We start from the raw sequence: 24,958 nt of genomic DNA on the forward strand, positions 1-24,958 counted from the left end.
CGGCTTTCCCTGATGGGCCGCGTGCCAAAGGTTGCCGATCCATGGTCTAGACGGTGGGTGGGGAAGGGCCTATTCAGGATAATGGCGCATTAGAAAGAACAATAGGCTCTAGGAGAAGCTTCTCTCCCATCTGGTGAGCCTTCCTGAAAACGCTACAGATAGCCTGTAAGTGATGGCTGCTATGACTCTACAAGGACATGCGACCAGGCCACATGATGCTGGACTCCATCTTGGGATTTTCCACAGACTGTTCTGGGAACCAGGCTTTGAAACAAAGGGTTCCTTCCTGCCATATGCAAAAGCTATATAAGGCAGGGAGTGACATCATCTCTGCTTCTTCACTCCCCACACAAGAAGATTCCTGGAAACACCTGAGGAACAAAGACAGGACTGGGGGAAGAGCTGGACCCAGGCTAAAGGGATTTCTAGTCTGTGTATGAAACACCTGGGGATTTCAAGCTGTAAAGCAAGCGCAGCATGCCCCAAAAGGATCTGTATCCTGCTGGTATCATTTCTCAGGGTGAGAATCTGCTAATTTATATCCAATCTATTTAGTAAATTAAGCTAGTTTGCGTTTTTCTTTATTTGCTAGGTAATCTGTTTTGAGCTGTTTGCTATCACTTATAATCACTCAAAAACTACCTTTTGTAGTTAATAAACTTGTTTGTGTTTTAATCTAAACCAGTGAGATTTGACTGGAGTGTTTGGGAAAAATCTCTGCTTGGTTACCACAAGTGTGCATTGTTCTGTTCACATTGAGGGAGAGATGGACCAGATATTAAACCCATGTACTGGCCAGATTTGACCAGGGTAAGACGGTACTGCTCTGGGGTCCCAGGCTGGACCTGGTGGTTAGAGAGCCTGCATGTAACTGCAGCTGGGTGTATCCCTACCTGTATGAGTTCTGGTGAAAGTGTAGGCTGGAGGGGTTTGCAGCTTGTCACAGCCCTACAGTATCATAGCCGTACAGTGCTTGTCCAGGCTGGTGGGTCAGGGGGCTCAGTGGTACCACAGTTCCACGTGGCACCCTGGGGGAACCCATCACAGTGTGACCTTTTGCAAGTTGTTTAAATTTCCTCATCTGTAAAATAGGGATAATGACTTCTAAAGTCTATAGATGAAAAGCTCTGGATAAGACTTGTTATTATGGTTCTCCGTAATATCAATTAACAAACCCTTTGCAAGATGTGATATGGTTTTGATGATTACAGTGCATATACAGGGAAGCAAATCACCACCACCATATTAATTTGAGACCCATTACTAGGGTGGGAGGGGGAGTGTTGAGTTGGGAGTTAGAAGGGGAGATCAGTGTGTGTGAAATGGGGTATAAATGATATTAGGAAAAAAAAATCATATTCAGGATTCAAAAGGGCTATTTGAAGAAAGGAAAAGTTTTATCTTCAGCCTTAACTTGCTTAGCATGAGAAGTAACACAAGGGATTTCTGTAGTTATATCAAGGAAGCATACTGGTATTTTTTAGAAAAAGTAAGAAGCTAACAGGTTGTCTAAGGGCTTGTCTACACTTGAAAGTTAATTCAGATGAAGGAATAATTCAGGGTTAATTCTGGAATAAGTGTCCACACTTGCAGTTAGGAATAATTACTTGGGAATAGGTATTCCGGAATAACTCCATGTGTAGACAAACCTGCAGTCATGCTCTGTTAAGCATTAAGTGACTAAAGCCACATTAGACTTACATATGGGATTCAAATGGTGCTTAAGTTTTCATGATTGAGCACGAGTATTTAGTCCCAGGAGGTTAGGGTTATTCAGACCTTATATGTTCACATCAGCTTTTCACTTGACTAAATAACAGGCCTGTCAATTTGATATTTTTCATTGCTTTCTTCACTCACTTTCTGATCATTTCTTGGCTGTAAGGGAAAGCTTCATTCACACTGTCATTTTTTCTTCCTGAAACATAGTTAAAAATGCTCTCCTCCTTCCCTTGGTGACCTTTCTCTAAACATCCCCTGTATTTCTATCTTCTAATCTCCCCTGTTCACATACTCACTGTGGTTTTCCTTTTTCTAATTTCCATGAAATACAAGCAAGTGACAATTTTATTTTCTCCAGAGATTTGCTTCTGTATCACACTCTCTCTAAGTCCTAGTTTTTAACATAAAAATCTAATAAGACTTTATAAAATTTACTTTACATTGTTCTGTCATTGCTCTGGTTTTGAAAATTGTTGTAACCACTGATAATATGGTTGACTGTGCCATTTCTACTATTCTGTGGATCTCTTGAGAGTTGTTACAGTTGTCATTCAACAGAAGCAATCCACCTGCATTGGGCACTCAACTGTAACTCTTGTTGCTATATAATGTGACACTTGCCATGTCATGCCAACTCCTGGATATTCATTACAGACCAATAAGTAGTCAATCATAGTTACTTTTTCTGAAAGACTGTGTAGGCTTCTAGTCTTAATCCCATACTGAAGAACTCTACTGCATTCTTATTAGCCCAACTGTTAAATGTGGTGTTAGTGATCATGAAGAGCTCTGTGAAACATTTACCCTGAACCTTGACCTCAATCTCCTGAGAACTGAACACACATTGAGAGATTTTTCATTGAACCATTACGGTACAGCCTGGTTTCAAGGCATGTTGACACAGCTACAAAATTGGAAACTCCCCACTGCAACCCAAAAAATATGGAATTGGGGCCACCTGGCACTAGAAGAAAGGGCAGGTGATTGGGTCCTTCTGGAAACATACAGTGTAATACTTAAGGTGCTAATGAGAGGGGGCAAGTGGGGTAGAAGGGGGATCTGTTGTGAGTGTGTGAAGGAAAGGTGGCAATTGCCCTTGGAGGCTGGATTTCATCAGATTTGAATTTCCAAGTAAATATGCAGGGTTGTCTTCATTATAAACTCTAAGGAATTGAACTCTACATCTTTCACGTGACTATGTTGTCATGTCAACATAGATGCTAAGAAGACTGACAGGACACAGTGCAGGTGCCATTTCAGATATTCCACCCATCTGTCATTTCACTTACAGTTTACAGGTGAGAGATGATAATACAGGTTTGATGTAATTCACTTGTAAAAGCTACACAGAGAATCATTCCTTATATCTCTGCATAACAGTCAGCACTTACACCTACAGTACGTTAGTAGAATGTTTGATGCCATTGATCTTCCTTCCTCTATAAAACAACATAGAATGTGTTACTTTGTTTATAAACTATTATACTTTTGACCCCCTCAATAAAGGCTAATAATCTGACCTGATTATTATTCTGACAAAGCATTCTGCTGCTGGAGTGAGCCTGATTTCTCAGGCCCTGGGCTATACTGAATGACATCTGAAATAATACATCTCCAGACTTCATGATTCTCCAGCTCAACCTACTGGGTGATCTATGGAGTGGGATGTGTCTGGCAGCTACACTGGAAGCTATTCATCCATCTTTGCAAGCAGCAATAGCAAGCTGAGATAATAGCTAAATCTAGGAGAGAGTCAATGGGAGACATTACAGAAGATGGAGTTAAGAGGCCTTGGGCCTTTGTCTGGACATCAAGGGATTCAGCTGTGTGGCCAGTGTGCATTTCTGGTGTTTGGTGTAGAAATATAGTATGTTATAGATTAAAAACAATTAGCTAATGAAGTACACTGTGGAAGTGAATAGGTCATGGACTCAATAGCCAGACAGAGTAAAAAACTCTTATGTGATACTTCAGACTCCACAGAAGTTTCACAGATACAGAAAGATGCCAAACCAAAGCTGATTTGAAATATTTTTGAAAAATCAAAGAATTTCCTCAAAACTTACTCAAAGCTTGTATGTTGTAGATGGAAGTGGGGGTAGAAATCTGTTTCTCTGTGAACTGGGATCAGTTATTTCCCCCTCTCATCTTATTGGGCAGGTTGTCAGCCAAAGTGCAAGCAGTCTTATTTTATTTAAATTTGCAGCCATTTAGTGAAACAAACTCAGATAAAAGCTTTATTGCTACAGACTTTCCACCTCAACTTCTTGGGTGAATTGTTCATTGGAAAAATACAACTTTCTGACTTAGTTTAGGGTCCATTTCTGTCTAATCCTCAAAAAGATTGTGGGATTTTGTTCATATCAACAATATTATATGACCTTTATCCTTTTTGAAATTGCCTAAATCATGTTCATATATTCTAAATGATTTGATATGTTTAAAAAATGAACACTGCTGAGCCTAATATTACTGAATAAGTAACAACATCCCATTGATATGAACAGAATGTTCATACCATTAATTTTACTGAGACTCTACATAGTAGGAATAATTGATATCCTGTAATTATGCATAGAAAGATACTTTGGAGTACTAAAACAATAATTCTGGTGTATCTGATGTGTTAAAAGCATTGCTGGATGAACAGTTTTGGCAGAAATATCATCACACATTATTCTTACTCAATCCATACTGTGACTACCTCTAACTGTTACAGTTCATTGTAGTGTGTATGCTGTAAGATCACCTATTATTCAGAGCCTTTGTGATATAGGAATATACTGATTGTATCAGAACATGGTTGGAGGTAAAGGAAGAATTATAACCCCAGATCTAAATTTTATTGCATTCCTAGGTTTAAATGAACGCCTTGGGTTAAATTTAAGTGCAGTCGTTTACTGAGCACCAATGACAGTGCTCAGAACTCTACAAACACCCTGCCCTAGCCCAAGAAGCTTGTATTCTAAAACAAACATACTGTACAATACAGCTGTGTATTTACTGCACAGGATAGTCAATTGTTTTAAATAAGTTGAAGGGAAGGGCTGTTGCCAGAGCAGTTAACCAAGGGGGAGAAGAGCAAATGGAGCTGTGGGGATAATATGGGCTGCATGACATCAAATGCACCCCAGTCTCAAATACATGACTCCTGCTGGAAGTAAGTAGTTGGCAGCTGCTTATCTTCTCTTCCTGGTCCAATTGCAGCAGCTAAGCAGCCAATGGCAGGAGAAGCTCCTATGTGAATAGGAGGCTCAGATTACATTCCTTCCAGCCCAGATTTAGTCTTCCCTGACGTCCATCCCTCAGGATGGAGACCCATTGAAAGACCTCCACAAGAGAGTCTCATAGGCCACAAAGCCTGGACGGGGTGGTATAGATGAATGTTGTGCAGAAGTGATGGGCTCCCATGTAATCCAGATAAATATCTGCATTCTTGAAGTTTGAGCTGAACTTCTGAACTTCTTTAGTTTCACCAAGTGCTGCTCATTATTTCCACGTGACAAACATTAAATAGTTAACATCAAAATAGATAAGTAATAGTTAATTTTTTTTCCCTATGGTACGAACCCTCAGAAATGGAGCAAGGTACTTTTGAAAAAAAGGTTTTTCAATAAATAATTCTTTTTGAAGAGGTTGGAATTTCCTTTCAAAAAATTCAATTTTTTTTATTTTTATTTTTGTGTTTGAATTACATTTTGATATAGAAAAACCTGAAATACGTTATTTCATTATGGTGGGAAAACCTGCACTTTCCCCTTACTCTTTTACTCGTTCCACTATTTTCTTTTTCTGCTAGGGTTGAAAAAAGGGTGGGAGCTGGGAAGAGAGCTGAAATTAGAGCTGGTTGAAAATAGTAATTTCCATCTGTTGGGAATTTTTGATACTTTGACATTTGATACTTTGACATGTTTTCAAAGTAGGATGAAAAGTAAAAATATTTTTTTAAAAATTGCAGTATGGAAATTTCCAAAAAAATTCAATTTGGAAATGTCAAAATGTTTCATTTTAGCTCAGTTAAATGGTGAACTACCACATAGCCTATGGGCTGGGTCCTTAGACAGATTGCATTTCCCATGATGCACTGCTGCAGTTAAATCAGAAGGAAGACCATGATGCATCATGGAAGATGTAGCCCAGTCAGAACTGAACTAAGTCTTTTTTTTTCCCTCAAAGAAACTATATTTCCAAAGAAAGATAACTGGTTTGTAAAAGATATTTGAACTTTTTCAAACTTTAGAAAGATTTAGTTGGAATTTGAGTATGAAGTTACTTATTTTACAAGTCAGCTTGCCTGTGTCACTAAGTATGTGAGACATGTAAACACCATTGAGTAAGAACTGTTGTTTCAGGTTTGTTCAGCATGTAAAATTACAGTAGATTTAGTACTATGAAGCTGAGTAAAGGGAATGTTGAGCTGAATCATAAATTATGTCCTAATAATAATGTCTAACAGCTGTGGGGATATTCTCCCACACAGAGAGATGACTGCCCTATTGCTTGGACATTTAAAATTGGGCTGGACAAAGCACTTGAAGATTATATCCACTAACAAAGTTATGTGAAAGAAGATCTAATAAGCCTTTTTCAGATCTTAGTTCTAGGATTCCAGACACTACCAAGATAAATCTCACCATGCAGTGCAAATATGGGCTTTCACAACTGGTGTCATTAAATAGACAGACCAGCATCTAATTAATCAGCCCAGAGATCACCATAGTGCTTGTGGAAAATTAGTAATAGCAAAGTTCAAGGCTAAAGGAGGAATGACAAGACATACATTGTAGATTTCATAGTTAACTACTAGGGACTGGCTGAACTATGTGTAAGCAATAGCAAGCTTCTGTTCCATTTTCTAAACTTGAATTTTATTAGATGCTATTATACTTCTAAATACGTGGAAACAACCTTTTCCTCACCTTGTTTTTAATTAAAAATAAACCGAAGAGTTGATGTGCAGCTAACAATTTTGTTTTCTTTCACAGACTGTCTAGAACTATTCTCTGCCACTTTTTTCCAATGCTTGCTCCAAGACTAGGTACACTGAGGGATGATTAGGGCATATGGAGCCTTTGTTTGTTAAGATTCCATCTGTGTGCAGGAGTTTCTACACCACCCACATCTTTTACAATTGGCAACAATTCAGATGACAAGACAAATACTGAAATATCCAGTCACCTTTAGATTTGGTCATTGCAGAATCACACTAATAAGCTGCCATGGCCCGTGCTACCTATTTTGACTACTTTAGTTTTCAGTGTTTCAATGCAGCACTTCTCTGGAATGCTGCAACTAATTTAAAAAGTATAGTATGTGTCACTCACATATTTTCTTAATATTAATTGATTTTTTTCAGATGTTGTAGGGTTCAGAAATATCTCTGAGACTGAAAGAATAACAATGAGAGCACCCAGTACCTGATACACTTGCACTAATGTTAGGGCAACATTTTCAAATATTTCTTTCATATTAAATTTGCTATCAGTGGGACTTGTGCTCTTAGGCAAAGCTGAGTGAATAATGTATTTTCTGGCTCTCTGGCAATTACACAAATTTGAAGGAAAATTAATTCTTGGGTCCAACTGAAAATGACATTTTTGAAATTTTCTGGCAGGTTGAAAAAAATTGTGAGTTGAAATGTGATATTTTGTTTTGACCTGAAAAATTTCATTTGGACTTTCAGGAATTTAGGCAAAAGCAAAGGAAAGAAGGATGAGATTCACAAAATGGGAAGGGGGAGGAAGAGGTGTTGGTGCCCCCCTTATAACTTTTGGACCAATGGTTAGGGTACTCACCATTGTCATTCATCGTGGAAATTCATAGTCATTCATGACAAAGAATAGTCATTTGGCCAGGAAAAGAGAATGAGAATGACTCGACAGCATGGTGGTTAGGGACACTCACCTGGAAGGTGGAAAACTCAAGCTCCAGTCTCTGCTTCAGTGGGTCTGTAATTCTTTCTAGAAAGTGGAACAGCTTCAAGAGGAGACACTGAAAAAGACCCCTATAACAATATACCACAGCCCAATGGCTACAGCATTATCCTGCAGTGTGGGAGAGACAAGCTGGAATCCCTTCTCTGGAGGTAGAGGGGGGAATAGAATCACTAGGCTAAAAGATTATAAGGGAGGCTCCACCCCTCTTCTGCCCCCACCCCTCATTTTTTGACTCTAGGTCTCCTTTGCTTGCTGTTGTCAAAATGCCTGAGGATCAAAATTAAGTTTCATTTCATTTTGACATTACCAGCATTTTTGACACTTTCAGTTTGGTTGAAACTATTTGGTGAACTCGATTCAAATTTCTGAATAGTTTTGGTTGATCCAAAATGCATTTTTTGCTGAATACACTACTAGTCTGAAAAAAATTGCCCAGCTGTGCTCTTGGGACACTGGTAGGGGTCCCGTAGAATTTTAGTCTCTGACTGTTGTAAATGAATAATTATAGGAATAAATAGTTACTTATGTGCAGGTTTACTGGCGTAGCTACTCAATATCTCATTTATTTTCAAATGAAAAATGGCCCTTTTTAAAAAAAAATAATTTTTTCACTTTTTTTTCATTTTTTTCAAAATGTTCCAATTTGTTGATTAAATAGAAACCAAAGCACACATTTATATTTATGTATTTCCCCCCCCCCATTCTTTCCCTGCTCCCCTTCATAATTTTTCTCACTTTTTTTCACCATTCCATTTTGGCACTTGAAAAGTGGGGGACGGGAAATACAAAAACTGATAACCATGCACTTTTCATACTGCAAATGTGTATTGTTCAGCTATAGCTGCCATGCACAATAGTGGCACGTGCACATTTGACAGAAATAATTTAGGAAATAAATCTTACAACTGAAAAACAACAACAGAGGCTCACTTGTAGTTCTACCATTAGCAAACCTTAGATCTTGTTTGAATCCCAATTTTCATACACTGTCCTCTAGTCCATGTTTTGTTTTGGGTTTTTTTGAGCAAACCTGGAAAACTGAAACTGGGATAATATCTATGCTTCCCACAGATTAGACTGGCTAATAACCACATTTTTCTCAAATGTCATGGTATGCTGTAATAGTGATTTTCATACACAAACTATTTCCCTAAAATACAAGCTGATTTTAAATAGTGATACACTTCGCATAGAAGAAAGGATAATGAATGCTGCTAATGATAGGATGAAAGCATGTAGTTTGCATACACCATTAAGAAAATGTACTCATTACAGCGGAAACCATTTGACAGTTTCCTGTTAGTTTGCAATAACATAACTGCAAATCAATGTAAAGTAAGTGGCATTGCAATCCTTTGGTCTGATACAGCAACAGGAAATAATTGAATGGTGTTCTTTCTTTTTTATTGTTGATATTGACTTGTTATAAACACCCTTCAATTTATTTCATCCTGTGGTTGCAGTAATGTAGATTTACGCTAATCATGGCCATTTAGGCTGCAGTGTAGAAGAGATACTTGGCTGACCTGTTGAGTGACTTCTTTGTCGTAGAACGATGACAACAATGGAATTCCCTTAGAGGCCGGTACAGGCATAATAGATTATTCCTTTTGGACATTTTGGCCAAAATTCTCAAACCTGGGTCCCTAAATATAGACTTCTAAAGAAATAATCTGATTTTCAAAGGTCTCACTGACTTCAGTATAGTGCAGCTTACATTAGCTTCAGGGGGATTTGTGGATGCTTAGCATTTCTGAAGATGAGACCATATTTATTAACAAGATAATTCAAATTATTTTACGGGGTTATCTTTAAGGTATCCGGTCTGAAAATGTGGACCTTAACTTACTTTGATTATGAACTCCAGATTTCAGTTAACACAGGAAACAATTGACTTTATCACTATGTTTCTTATCAGATTTTCATTATCCTTCTATAAATTTCACAACAAAAAGTATAACACAACTTATAAGGGAAAAGTAGAGAAACAAGTTGAATAGTATGGTGATAGAAACCTTATACAGCTTTGATTCAGAAAAGCACTTCAGGATGTTTTAACAAGTCCTATTGACTTTAAGTACTTTGCTGAACTGGGTCCAAACTATCTAAGATGACAAAGTTGGCAGGATAAAGTATAGAAATGCCAGTGTAAATATCAAGACCTGTGGCCAAAATGATTTTAAAATAAAACTTAACTTTAAAAAACAATTATGTTTTTATATACACACATGCAAGAGCAAATGAATAAAGAAATCATTTACATATTCTACTCATCTGAGCACATGTGCTAATTAGAGCAATTTAAATTCTTAATGCCACAATAAAGCATTATAATACACATTATTTTGAGTTTTTCATTCTGTCAAACATGGGATTGCATGGAAAAGTAGGAATATGAGTTGTTTATACAGTCCTGGTTGGCTGTCAGATATAGTCTGTATCAGTACACTAAGTAGTCTCAGTAACTAATGGAACAGAACACTATATACATCCTTGATTGCTTTGTGGTTAAAATTCTACCCCATTAATTCAAATAACTAGGTTGATGTTTTATTATATTCTCCTGCTTATGGAGTAACTACCATCTTGGCAGTTTACTTTGGGCTATTGACTAGTTTTAATATGTTCATAACTCTGTTTAAGTTCCTCATGTCACTCAGATACAGGTAGATGCTATCTTACACAGATTTGTGTCTGACTCAGTTGTTCTTGTCTCGATCAGTTCCTTAGTTTTGTGTTCTTACAAGTCTCATATATGTAAAAGTGTCATGCCTTTCAGAAGTCATTTCGTCCAGTGTCTCATCAGCAGTCATCCTCTTTTTTAGAAGTTTATTGGCATCCACAGGGTCCCAGGACAAGCGAGGTCCCAGGTCAAGCGAAAACAATGCAAAGCTTGGCAGAAGTGTAAGCTCCTGAACCCTATAGAGGATTTCTTGTGTAGGATTAGGTTTTTTTGTCTGGATTTCAGTGTGTATACATGGGTAATAAGAGGTCTTGGACTTAGTTCTATTTCGAGGTATTAACTACTCTTTCCTGTCTTTCCCTTTTTCACACAAAAGAGTTAAAATCGAGGCACTCACTTTCTATGTGGCAGTATTCTGATTCCTAAGAGGAAACTGAGAAATGGTTTCAGTATAGATGGGATGGTTCACCTCATATAATTTCAGAGCTTCAGTGAACCATTTTCGACAGATCATTTGGAGTCAGATTTTCAAGTACTCAACGCTCATAGTTAGGGCCAAATTTTCCAAAGTGCTCAGCACCTAGCACTTTGCATCATGACTCTGATGGCTGGATATTTGAAAGAAATCTGCACCCAACATTCTACTACCAATTATTTTGGTGCTGAAATGGGAGATGAGCTCTGCTGAAAATCTTGTCCTCACTTGTGTGTACTATGCATTTTGGAAAATCTGCCCCAGAGAGTCGTCTTTCCAGTATTAGTGGTCATAGTAATTGTATATTATAGTCTATTAGCTAGTCTGCCTCATTTTCTAGCCTGTATCCCAAGCACTTGTTTTCTTTATTTAGCATGTTAGAGATTTTTTGAGAAAAGCAGTTGTCCTGAGCATATTACGTCTGAAATACACGCACGCACACATGCACACACACAATTTCATTGTTTTCATCAAAATTTGAATTTTTTTCAGCCAGCTCCATAAATTAAAAAACAGGATTAATTTTAATGAAAACTGTTGTAACAAACATATCCTGTCCTGTCCTCTTTGTCAAAATTTTAAATTTCAACCAAAAAAATTAGTCAGAAAATTGGAATATTTCAACCAATGCCTTTTTAAGGTGTTAATGAAAGATGGGAAGAGAACTTTATTATCTGAGTCTTTCCTTCTGAGCTACTAATTCAGATCCCCGGTTTTCTGCTGTGTTTATCTTCAAACCTTGATTCTGAGTGATTTCTTTTTCATTTCAGAAGAGACCTGGAGATGATGGGAGATTCATTTCTGCTTATTAAAATCATGGTAAAAATTGGAATATGCCTTACGCCCCATCTTTGAAATAGGACTGTCAGTACTGATCATATCTCTATCTCTATCCTATGTGGCTTAATTTTGCCTTTTATGTAAAAATAATATATAGATATTACATTATTAGATTTATGTATCAGGAGTGAAATTCATAACCATTCTGCCTTATTAGAAGGGAGAAAATGCTTTTTGGTAGGTGCTATTCACCTGCATAATGTGACGTCTTGGAGAAAAAGATCCTAATTATTATGATGTATTCAGTATGGGGCTGAACTTTGTGCTTTGCACATTTTGATTTGAAGATTGAGAAAGTCCATTCCTGAGGGCATGGGGGAAAATAACCCTTTCAAATGATTACGAATTACTCTATGCTGTATGTGTGTGCGTGTGTATGTGTAGTAAAATTTTGACGTAAAGAGCAAGCTTGCTTTACTTCCTAACCTCATTCTTTTACATTTGATCCCATCTCTTCTTTCTTTTCACAGTTTTAACAAAATGTGAAACTAATGAAAAATGTTTGCAGTGCTGATTAGAGAGTGCTGTGAAATACCTGCTATGAGCATATGCACATAGGAATCACAGCTCAAATGGATCTTTGATTACTCATATGGCTTTAGGCAAGTTATGATTTCTGATAAAAGGGAGGGCAAGAAATCATTTTCAATATTTTCATTAGACTGCTGTTCAAATCTACTGTGGAAAAACAAGCTCAGTGTTCTGCTAGCCAGTTGCTATCCCCATCATTAGAGAGCACTTTAGGAGGTCTCCTTTTATTCATGCCAGCTGAGTGGCTTAACATAAAAGTATTTTCAAGTGTTTAAAATGCTCCCTTCATTTTAAAAGTCAGGGGTAGGGATACTAAAAACTGAAAGGATTAAATCACTATTTGGAGACAAAATGTGTGTGAAGTCCCATCAGTGGCAGTCTGATGGTTTCCGATTTAAATAGTTTTTTATTAAATATGAAATGTCCAAATTAACAAAGTGTTATCAGTTGCATGAAAAACAATTTTGCAGTGCCTTTCTTCAGCATCTTATATCATAGCTGCAGTATGTCCATTGATAATGTTGCCTTCATATTAGACAAGCAGACAAATAAGTTGATTATTCTGTTTGCCATATTATTCAGAGCTGTGCTTCAAAACTAAAACTGGTTTATGTCTTGTGGTGTGACAAAGTCCATTATTTTATTTGTTGGCTACTTTTGAAAGCCTCAGCATGGGTTTTTGTTTGTTTGTTTGTTTGTTTTTTGCTTGTTCATTTGCTGTTAATTTTTTTGGTAACCAACTTGGCATAATGGTGTTGTCTAGTTCTTATATTTGCACACGCATAGAACAAGATCCTGGGCTCTTACCTTGGGTAGCGCCAATTCAAAGTATGGTGGCAGTGCACATCACAAGGAAGAGTTGCAGAATTGGGTCAATAAATATAAAGCCTAGTTTTTTACAGTAGAACAGAAGCTTCATGGGTAGTAAAATCAAAGATAGGGATGGATGAATCTCCAGTGGTTCAATGGTTGGTTTTGGTTTTGATAAGCACTGAAATTTAGTTGTTTATAAAAGGCTTATCCCAACTATCAAAACTTTTTGAGTTTGCAAAATTTGGCTGGAAGGTTGAGAACAAATTTTCTCAAGGGAATTTCTGATGCTTCTAGTTCCAGCTGGAAATACTATAAATACAGCTATTCAGTATCTTGGCATCTCTGGTTCTGGTCTTGTAAGCCAGAAATGAAAAATCACACATGCAATTATTTCAGAAACTCAGAAAAACTTTTGTCCATTTTTAGAACCAGACTCAGACAAAGGTTTGAGTTACGGGTAGGTTTCTTACCTTATTTTGTCTTTCCCAATTGCCCTTCGCAGCAATTTGCCCATACCTATTTATTGTATAACTTTTACATAGGTTGGGTATTTTACTAGTTGTGTTATTTCCATTTTTACAGTATCTCTGCAATGCATACAGTAATGTTAGAGAACATATGTGAAAGGCTGATATTATTACAGACCACCCTTAAATTGGTAGTAAATGCCCTAAACTAAATTATGGATAAAACCCATCTCAGATTTTCTTTCACTGTTCATGTCTTCAAGAAGGACTGTTTTGTATGAAATATGTGACATCTGCATTTAACAGCAAATGAGTTTATCATGATTTCTGATATCACAAGATGACAAAGGTTAACTTGGAAAACGTCCCCAATTGGTATATCTCTCATGATGTCATTTGATCTTGTTCAGAGTGGGTCACCACCTTTGTCAGGGCACACCAGAGCTTGCAATTTTTGCTCTGGCATGACTTTTTAGAGCCTGATCTAGCACCATTGATGTCAATGGATGTTTTCTCATTGACTTTGATGAGTAGATTCACTGTGCGTTTCTTTACTGCCCTGTATTGCTCCAAGGCTACAGTAAAAGCTGTTCTAGTAGGAGATATATGACTGGATTAAAATGTTTAATAAACTGTCCTTGCCAGTTGTTCTCCTAGAATTGGTGCAAAACACCCAGATTCATACTGAGAACAGGTGCCAGTATAGCAGTAGTTCTCTTATTTTCCCCTCTGAACGTATTTCGGACTCCATCGCAGCTGCAGTGGCTCCCCACAGAGCCTTCCAAACAAGAGGCAATGTCACCACATCCATTTCCTATTTTTGATTCCTCCCAGGCTCTATTTGGTTGGCATAAAGGTCAAGCTACTTGATTTTCTGAATGTGTAGGTTTATGGTAATGATACTGCTCTAGTACCTGTGTGTAGCAGGGCAGAGATTTCAATCCCACCTTATTTTCTAGTTTGCATTTACTGAGGTGGGCTTATACAAGTAGCTGTCCCATCTGTAGTCATGTTTATTTGTTTTAGAGAATACAACTGATATTAATTTACAAAAGTAAGGAAAGGTTGTCATTCATAATTATTAATTAGCCTGCATACCTGCCAAGAAGGTGTTTCCATAAGCCTGGTCTTAAGTACTTTACTGCTTTTTTTTCATTTGGGAGGATCAATGCTAATTTTCAGTGTTTACTAGCAATCATAGATGACTAGCAGTTAAAAAGCCATCAACTCTGTCACATTTTTCAGTGAACAGAATCTCTTTCCAGATGGCCCTTCATTTGGATAATGGACAGCCTAAGGGGATAAAAATGTCACCTGTTGTAGCTAGTCAACAGTATTAATAAAAACAGAAGAATAGTCCATTCATGAAATGGGCAACAACCCAAAACGGATTTATGAATTTGTGCAGTGTGTCCTTTTGTAGCACTCTTCCTTATAAGAACTTGCAGAGTTTCTTAGCTCTAGCCACCATTCTCTTTGCAGTGTTGTTAGTTTCATGCTTGATTGATTATTGATGGACCTAATTTTCTAAATTTATCTCTTGACAAAATAGAAACTAGATGGAAGAGGTATGTTATGATTAGATCTGGGCAAAAAAATTCAGTTAAGTAACTTTTGTCAAAAATGCAGTTTTGGGTTGACCAAAACTATTGAACAAATTTGGGTCAAAATCAGTAAATAGTTTCTGCTGAATAAAAAAACACAGGGGGAAAAAAGTCAAAATGTGTTTTCAATATTTTCAATATTTATATTCAAATAAAATGTTTTGACTTTTCATTTTGAATCAATGTTTTGTTTAAAAACTTAGCTCCATTTGTTTATTTATTTATTTTTTTAAAAGTGTGATAAAAGTCCCAGAAAATGTAGTGAAGCAATTTTGTGGGGTTGTTTTTCACTTTGGCAAGAAAAAATGAAAAAAAATCAGTTTTGGTTCAACCAAATTTTCTTTTTTCCAGATATTTTTTGATTTGGCCACCCAACCAAAAGATCAGTTATGTGTTCAGCTCTAGCTATGATAGCTAAAGCTATTCTATGGAAACAGCTATAAAAAAGCAATATAGCAAACCAAGGTCAATGTGGGAAAAGTTTTAGGGCCTGAACCAACTGGGGTCCGTGCTCCTCTTGACCTACTGCTCACAAACAGGGAGGAATTGGTAGGGGAAGTAGAAGTGGGTGGCAACCTGTGCAGCAGTGACCATGAGATGGTCGAGTTCAGGATCCTGACAAAAGGAAGAAAGGAGACCATCAGAATACGGACCCTTCACTTCAGAAAAGCAGACTTTGACTCCTTCACAGAACTAATGGGCAGGATCCCATGGGAGGCTAATATGAGGTGGAAAATAGTCCAGGAGAGCTGGCTATATTTTAAAGAAGCCTCATTGCGGGCACTCGAACAAACCATCCCGATGTGCAGAAAGAATAGCAAATATGGCAGACAACCAGCTTGGCTTCACAGAGAAATCTTTGGTGAGCTTAAACACAGAAAGGAAGCTTACAAGAAGTGGAAACTTGGACAGATGACTAGGGAGGAGTATAAAAATATTGCTCGAGCATGCAGGCATGTAATCAGGAAGGCCAAAGCACAATTGAAGTTGCAGCTAGCAAGGGATGTGAAGGGTAACAAGAAGAGTTTCTACTGGTATGTTACTAACAAGAAGGCCAGGGAATGTGTGGGACCCTTACTGAATGGGGGAGGCAACCTAGTGACAGATTATGTGGAAAAAGATGAAGTACTCAATGCTTTTTTTGCCTCGGTCTTGACAAAGTCAGCTCCCAGACTACTGCACTGGGCAGCACAGTATGGGGAGGAGGTAAGCAGCCCTCAGTGGTGAAAGAACAGGTTAAGGACTATTTAGAAAATCTGGACATGCACAAGTCCATGGGGCTGGGTGTAATGCATCCGAGGGTGCTGAGGAAGTTGGCTGATGTGATTGGCCATTTTCTTTGAAAACTCGTGGAGATCAGGGGAAGAACATAAGAATTTAAGAATTGCCCTACTGGGTCAGACCAAAGGTATGTCCTGTCTTCCGACAGTGGCCAATGCCAGGTGCCCCATAGGGAATGAACAAAACAGGTAATCATCAAGCGATCCATCCCCTGTCGTTCATTCCTAGCTTCTGGCAAATAGAAGCTAGGGACACCATTTCCGCCCATCCTGGCTAATACCCGTCGGTGGATCTAGCCTCCATGAATTTATCTAGTTCTTTTTTGAACCCTGTTATGGTCTTGGCCTTCACAAAATCCTCTGGCAAGGAGTTCCACAGGTTGACGGTGCGTTGTTTGAAGAAATACTTCCTTTTATTTATTTTAAGCCTGCTGCCTATTAATTTCATTTGGTGACACCTAGTTCTTGTGTTATGAGAAGTAGTAAACAACACTTCCTTATCTACCTTCTCTACACCAGTTATGATTTTATAGACCTCAATCATATCTCCCTTAGCTGTCTCTTTTCCAAGCTGAAAAGTCCCAGTCTTATTAATCTCTCCTCATATGGAAGCCGTTCCATACCCCAATCATTTTTGTTGCCCTTTTCTGAGCCTTTTCTAATTCCAATATATATTTTTTGAGATGATGCAATCATATCTGCACCCAGTATTTAAGATGTGGGGGTACCATGGGTTTATATAGAGGCAACATGATATTTTCTGTCCTATTATCTATCCCTTTCTTACTTATTCCCAGCATTATTCTGTTCACTTTTTGACTGCCACTGCACATTTAGTGGATATTTTCAGAGAACTATCCAAAATGACTCCAAGATCCCTTTCTTGAGTGGTAACAGCTAATTTAGACCCCATCATTTTATATGTATAGTTGGGATCTTGCTTTCCAATGTGCATTACTTTGCATTTATCAACATTACATTTCATCTGCCATTTTGTTGCCCAGTCACCCAGTTTTGAGAGACTCTTTTGTAGCTCTTCGCAGTCTGGCTGGGTCTTAACTATCTTTAGTAATTTTGTATCATCTGCTAATTTTGCCATCTTACCCATTTTTTCAGATAATTTATGAATATGTTGAATAGGACTGGGCCCAGAATCGACCCCTGGAGGACACCACTATTTACTCCTCTCCATTCCGAAAACTGATCATTTATACCTACCCTTTGTTTCCTATCTTTTAACCAGTTACCAATCCATGAAAGCACCTTCCCTCTTATCCTGTGGCAGTTTACTTTGCTTAAGACCCTTTGTTGAGGGACCTTGTCAAAGGCTTTCTGAAAATCTAAGTACACTCTATCCACTGGATCCCCTTGGTCCACATGCTTGTTGATCCCCTCAAAGAATTCTAGTAGATTGGTGAGCCATGATTTCCCTTTACTAAAACCATGTTGACTCTTCCTCAACAAATTATGTTCATCTCTATGTCTGACAATATTGTTCTTTATTATAGTTTCAACCACTTTGCCCGGTACTGAAGTCAGGCTTACAGGCCTGTAATTGCCAGGATCACCTCTGGAGCACTTTTTAAAAATTGGCGTCACATTAGCTATCCTCCAGTCATCTGGTGCAGAATCTGATTTAAATGATAGGTTACAGACTACAGTTAGTAGTTAGGAGGTCCCAGGTGATTGGAAAAAGGCAAATACATTGCCCATCTTTAAAAAAGGGAAGAAGGAGAATCTGGGGAACTACACTCTGGTCAGCCTCACCTCAGTCCCTGGAAAAATCATGGAGCAAGTCCTCAAGAAATCCATTTTGAAGCACTTGGAGGAGAGGAAGGTGATCAGGAACAGTCAACATGGATTCACCAAGGGCAAGTCATGTCTGACTAACCTGATTGCCTTCAATGATGAGATAACTGGCTCTGTGAATCTGGGGAAAGCAGTGGTCATGATATATCTTGATTTTAGCAAAGCTTTTGATATGGTCTCCCACAGTATTCTTGCCAGCAAGTTAAAAAAGTATGGATTGGATGAATGAACTATAAAGTGGATAGAAAGCTGGCTAGATCGTTGGGCTCAACAGGTAGTGATCAACAGCTTGATATCTAGTTGGCAGCCAGTATCAAGCGGAGTGCCCCAGTCATTGGTCCTGGGGCCAGTTTTGTTCAACATCTTCATTAATGATCTGGATGATGGGATGGGTTGCACCCTCAGCAAGTTTGTGGATGACACTAAGTTGTGGGGAGAGGTAGATACGCTGGAGGGTAGAGATAGGGTCCAGAGTGACCTAGACAAATTGGAGGATTGGAAAAAGAAATCTGATGAGGTTCAACAAGGACAAGAGCAGACGCCTGCACATAGGATGGAAGAATCCCATGCACTGCTACAGGCTAGGGACCAACTGGCTAAGTGGCAGTTCCCCAAAAAAGGATCTGGGGGTTACAGTGGATGAGAAGCTAGATATGAGTTGACAGTGTGCCCTTGTTGCCAAGAAGGCTAACGGCATATTGGGCTGCATTAGTAGGAGTATTGCCAGCGGATCGAGGGAAGTGATTATTTCCCTCTATTCGGCACTCGTGAGGTCACATCTGGAGTATTGCATCCAGTTTTGGGCCCCCCACTACAGAGGATGTGGACAAATTGTAGAGTCCAGCGGAGGGCAATGAAAATGATTAGGGGGCTGGGGCACATGATTTATGAGGAGAGGCTACGGGAACTGGGCCTATTTAGTCTGAAGAAGAGAAGAGTGAGGGGGGATTTGATAGCAGCCTTCAACTATCTGAAGGGGGGTTCCAAAGAGGATGGAGCTAGGTTGTTCTCAGTGGTGGCAGATGACAGAACAAGGAGCAATGGTCTCAAGTTGCAGTTGGGGAGGTTTAGTTTGGATATTAGGAAAAACTATTTCATTAGGAGGGTGGTGAAGCACTGGAATGCTTTACCTAGGGAGGTGGTCGAATCTCCGTCCTTAGAGGTTTTTAAGGCCCGGCTTGACAAAGTCCTGGCTGGAATGATTTAGTTGGGGTTGGTCCTGCTTTGAGCAGTGGGGTTGGACTAGATGACCTCTTGAGGTCTCTTTCAACCCTAATCTTCTATGATTCTATGATTCTTTCTAAAGTCAATAGAAAGAATCCTATTGATTGCAATGGGAATTTCATAAGACCATTAATGTATTTCTCGACTGTTTGCAGAAACTGAGAGCACAAGTATTTATCTTCTAATCTTTAGAGTTGAACATATTAGGTAGATGGGTCCTCAGTAACTGTCCACATCCACTTGATTTATGGAGTGACTCAGAAAAAGTCTAAGTTGCATGAAACTGTAACTGCAGAAAAGATACTTCATGGCTATACCTTTTGTGTCCCCGGCTATGTACCCTAGTTTTAGATTAATAAGGGGTGCTGAATCAAGATTTGTGAAGCACAAGGGGAACAATTTAATATGTCAACTGCATGTAGGATTGTCTTGTCTCTCACTTCTGTTGGTGAGAGAGACAAGTTTTCGAGTTTACACAGAGCTCTTCTTCAAGTCTGGGAGATGTAGTTATCTGTGACATGCGGAGTAGTACAAGTTGGAACAGATTTTTTAACATAAGTAGTTAACACACATTTCAGGGGATCATTCCAGGTTAAGTGGCCTGTTAACACCCCTCTAGTCATGGGGCTGGAAGGAAGGGAGAAGAAAAAAAAAAGGCAGCTTGGAAGTGGGGTTGCTAGGGGATTATAGATGATGTAATAAGCCACTGTAAAAACCTGCAGGGCTGGAACCATAGGGATTCTGAGCTTCTGACATCAGTGCATCATCATGGGAGATTTAGGCTGGGCTCCCACGGGATGATCCTTTGAGACTGGGCTTGGCAGGAAGTACTGGTCAGCAGGACCTGAGTGGCAGGTCCTTACAGCCCACTGATTGGCTAGTACCAATACTTAAACAAGGAAGCCACAAAGGGGAGCAGTCTGAGCAACAGCACAGACTGCCTCTCCATCTCTGCTCCAGATCCTGCTTGCGATAGACCCTAGACTCCAGCTTCTAACCCTGCTTTTTCCTCAACATTGCTATTCAATTGCTGTCTGTAACCTGGCGCTTGATCCCAATCTCTTGGTAACCTGACACTTCCTATCTCCTGACACCTGATTCTCAGTCTGCCCACTGGCGTGTCTTGGACTCTGACCTTCTGGTACCTGACTTGGCCCGACTTCCAACTCCTGCTTTAAGCTCGCATGCTTGTCTTCGCATTTAAGCTCGCATGCTTATTTTCTGAAGGTGTTGAGCAGGTTTCTTTTGACTGAGGACTGAGAGGTCAGATATGGAGTGATTGTTTTGTGAAAAGCTTTCGCCCACGTGTGATATGGTGTTTTTGTGTTATCATTTTCTGGTTTGAGTTCATTTGAGAGCATAGTAATTTTCTGGCTTTCCCTACATAGTGGTTGTTAGGTCATTTAGTGCACTGGATCCTATATATGTCTATCACAACATATGGTGCACCTTATTCAAAATGGGTTATTTGATTTAATCTCTACTTACTACATTACATGGACTTCCTCATGAGTCCAAACAATGTGAAAAGGGGATTTTAAAATACATTTTAGTGAAAAACTGAGTGAGTCTCCTTATAGCCTTAATTACAACCATGCTACTCAACTTGGAGCCTGGAAATCAGGACTTTGTATGTTCTTTTCCCAGTTTTGCCACTCAAATTTGTCTGAGCTTAGACGGGTCTCTTAACATATGTCTCAGTTTACTCATTTACTAAAATGGGTGTAATACTTCACTTTATAAAGCAGTGTTGCAGAGGCTTAATATTTGTTAATGTTTTAGATCTTGGATATTTTGCTAATGAATGGCTCTAGATAAAAACTCAGTACCATTGACATTTATGGATGAAGAAAGAAAGAAAGAAAGAAAGAAAGAAATGTCTCCATCTTAGAGAGGCTGTGTATCCTGAATGGATGGACTTTGAATTGTTAGCTCCATTTTAGTAATGTGCATTTTTCACTACAGCTCCCATCAATGAGCTAGGTTTATTTACAAAACTGTTTGTTTTACCTCTTTTTATGACAAATTTATTTGGCCAGACATAGGTGGCAATAATTACTACAGGAAAATCTCAAAGCTTGCTTAGCAGTTTTTCAATAGGGGTGTGCGGAGCTGTAAAATATTTGTATGTATTTTCCAGCATTCCATTATGGTCCAAACAATCTTGAAGAAGAGGGAATATATTATGGTATATTTTCAGTGAAACAGAAGCATTGTTTTCTCACACACTCACTTATTTATGCTTCACATGTAAGCAAAAGTTAGTTTATTCACACTCCATCTCTTCTTTAGACCTGAAGGCACTAGATGCCAAACTGATGATGTATACATAGAAAAATAATCAAGTGGACTGTCAGGCAATACACTAACCTTGAAGGAATCTGCTGAAGCACACATAAGAAACGGAATACTTTTTTATATTTACATGTATTGGTAGTCTCACACATCCTTAGGATTTATGGGGCCCTACTCAGTATTATTCAACTGGTGCCCCTATGCCCGACTTGCTCTTAGCAACCCAAACGTAGGCTTACAGTATTGGAAAACTTACCATATGCACTTTATTAAAACCAGTTTAAACAAATTAAGCCCACTATAATGCTGATGGACTATGCCCCTCCCTCCACCATTGCTGACCCACACTGAGCTTCGTATGGAGCAGATGCTGCGGCAACCCGGGCTCACAGCCTTGAGGGCCGGGGGTGGAGGGATGGATGAGGCAGCAAAGGATACTGAGCCGCCCCGCTGGTGGGGGGGATGGGGTAGGGGGAACTGAGTCTCCCCCAGGGGTGCTGGTGGGGGGATGGGGAAAGGGGAACTGGGTCTCCAGTTGCTCCATGGGGCCTGGGCCAAGGGGGCTTACCTGGAACAAGGAGCACCCCCTGGTTGAGGTGTCCTTCCACTGGATGCTGGTGCTGCCTCCTGCATGGTCCGGGAACCCCATGCTCCCCGGCTTCCACATTCGAATAGTGGTGGGGCTGGAGCAGGCGCACGGGATGGGGTGCGGGAGCTGCACGCACATCACCCTCCCACCAGTGCTGCCCCAGGTCTGGCAGTGGCCCGAGAGTGCAGGGAGGAGGCAGGGGCCATGCCACAGGGGAGCCCAGCTGCCCGCAGTGCATGGCAGCACAGTAACCAGAAACCCCCGGGCCTGCCGCCGAGCCTCCCCCCGCTCACACCAGCAAGTGGTACCAGCCTCTGGCGGGACGAGGTGGGGGCGGAGCAAAGCCTCAGAGGCTGAGAGCTCCTCTCCGCCCCCATCACTGGCAGGAGCCCTCAGCTGGCGGCCGGCTGGCCGAGAGGAGCAAGTGGGCAGGGGAAAGGAGGGAGGGAGGGAGAAGGCAGCCCTGGACCCGCTGGTCAAGAGCAGCCGGGGGGAGGGGATTGGCCAGAGAGGAACCAGCGCTGCGGTCGCTTGGCTGCAGCGTGCATGGAGCATCGGGCGGGCCAGCACACGGCACCCTCTTTGGCGGGCTGCCCTGTGTACCCGCCCCGGCCACCCACCCCAAAAAGGCCGTCCCTGGTCCTGGTGGTGCCCCAAATTTTCTGGTGCCCTATGCAGCTGCGTATGCCTAAGGACAGCCCTGGTCTCGCAGAACTTTAATTGCTGAACCCCTCTCCTCTCACTTAGAGATCAATACCTCACAAACTAGTCTGTGGCATGGATTTTCTTTTCTACCAAGTTCAAGAATCAGCTCAGATCCAGCATGAAACTTTAGACTAAAGGAGTATTTACTTGGAGGATAAAGCCACAATTTCTTCAGTAATGACAATGATTTGCAGGGGATATCCTTTCCAGGGCAAAAAAAGTACATCTGTGAACTATTCTGATGTTTTTTACTCCCATTCTCCACCCAGGAAATAGATTCAGACTGCATGGTGGATCACACAGAGTTAAGTGATATGCATAATCACAGTGTTTATCAACATAAATAGGTTGATTTCATGTAGGGTCTAAGTTTAAAAATTTTTCAAAAGTGGCTAGTGATTTTGGGGGTCTCAATTTTGGGGGTGCCCAACTTGAACTACCTTAATGGTGCCTAATTTTCAGAAGGGACTGAGCACCACCCTATGAAAATCTGGACTTTTTAAGGTAGTTCAAGCTGGGCACCTAAAATCTCTAGTCACTTATGAAAATTTTGGCCCATGTCTTCTGAAACTGTATGTATCCTCAGCTCATGTAAATCAGTGAAGCCAGTGGAGCTATGCCAGTCTACACCGGGGAGGATCTGGCCCACAGCGTATACACCAGTGGCAAAGGTTCTAACCTCCACATTTAATAAATCATTTTACAAAAAAGGTAGCATTTTAATTTTTTTCCCTAGAGGAGCAAGTGCTGAGCGTATTGTGGAGAGGCAGCCCTCTCAAACTTACATAGAAGAAAATACTTTGATATTTAATGGCCCTGCTGGCTGACTTAGGAGCAGTGTTTATGGGTTCCTGCAAGAGCTGTAATAAGGTTTTCTTAGCTCAGAAGTGGATTGACTTGACCTAAGCTTTGAGTAGTAAATGGAAAAACAGGTTCAGAATCCTCAGGGCTCTGGAAAGTGTTTGAAGGTATGCTTTCGGAGAGAGGAATAGGAAATAGCACCATAAGATGTGCTGATGGGAAACACAGCATATTTCGGTATCACACATGACAATAGTCATATAGTATTACCATCTTTTGGGGCAGTGGCTACATTTTGATTGGGGCTTGTTTGGGGACACACTGCTTACTGTTGATGCTTTCCTGACCATATTTTCATGTCATGGATTTTAATGTAGGCTAAACATAGCTTATTCCTTTTATTTGGTAAGGGAGGCTGAAACTATGATTTGGTAGTATTTTAGCAGTATCATTAAGATAATCCTCCTGTATTTAAACCATTTGTCACCCTTACCACAATTTGTTCTGGGGAAAAGATAAACTAAAAAAACCATCAACCTAGCAGAAAGGGAAACAGAACAGTTAGGCAAACTGGTTGTCAGTTAAACTAATTCATGCTTCATTCCTCAGGGTTGTACACGTGAAAGTAGCCATTCTCATAGGCATTAGGACTAGAAAGTTCAATTTGTTCTTCAGGGCCACTATCAGCCATTCTTTCTTCCATCCATCATGCTAAGTTATGAATCACAACTATATATATATATATATATATCTCAAGGAGAAGCAGTGTTATGTACTCATTGAAGGATCCGGAGACCAACATGTTATCTCTTATTTTGGACCACCCCATGATCGGTGCTATTTCATGGCCCATGTGCTAGGCAATAACATGAGAGAACCCCATGTTTCTAAAATGAAACTCTTTTTATTAAGAGAACTAATTGTGGAGGTGCTGAAACATTAGCTATCATTCTACCATGTGGAAACAGACTGACTTCCTGCTGTCTCCTCCAAATTCTTCTCTTCTGCAACCTGTAGTCCTCTCTCCAAGTTATATTCAGTTTGCTACAGGTGCCTGATTTCAGTAGAATAGTTCCTTAATTATATTATGCTCTCTATTACCTAATATCCTTTTTACAGTAAAAAATTAACTTAATGTTTTTGATTAATGTAGAGTCTTTCAAGAAGGTAACTAACTTCTCAAG

At 39.8% G+C, this 24,958-nt stretch overlaps 2 long non-coding RNA genes across 3 annotated transcripts in view; one reads left to right on the forward strand and one right to left on the reverse strand.

Annotated features, from left to right (window-relative positions):
• The window catches only part of LOC125641833 (uncharacterized), a 54,979-nt gene extending 32,439 nt beyond the window's left edge, over positions 1-22,540 (reverse strand). For both annotated transcript variants that reach the window (XR_007358171.2, XR_012669602.1), the window contains exon 1: positions 22,248-22,540. This is a non-coding gene — a long non-coding RNA (uncharacterized LOC125641833). The remainder of the gene's footprint in view (positions 1-22,247) is intronic.
• Positions 1-24,958, forward strand: part of LOC142072969 (uncharacterized) — a 528,710-nt gene that overhangs the window by 246,389 nt on the left and 257,363 nt on the right. The window lies entirely within an intron of this gene.

This window comes from Caretta caretta, chromosome 8 (assembly GCF_965140235.1).
Source record: "Caretta caretta isolate rCarCar2 chromosome 8, rCarCar1.hap1, whole genome shotgun sequence".
NCBI lineage: Eukaryota > Metazoa > Chordata > Testudines > Cheloniidae > Caretta > Caretta caretta.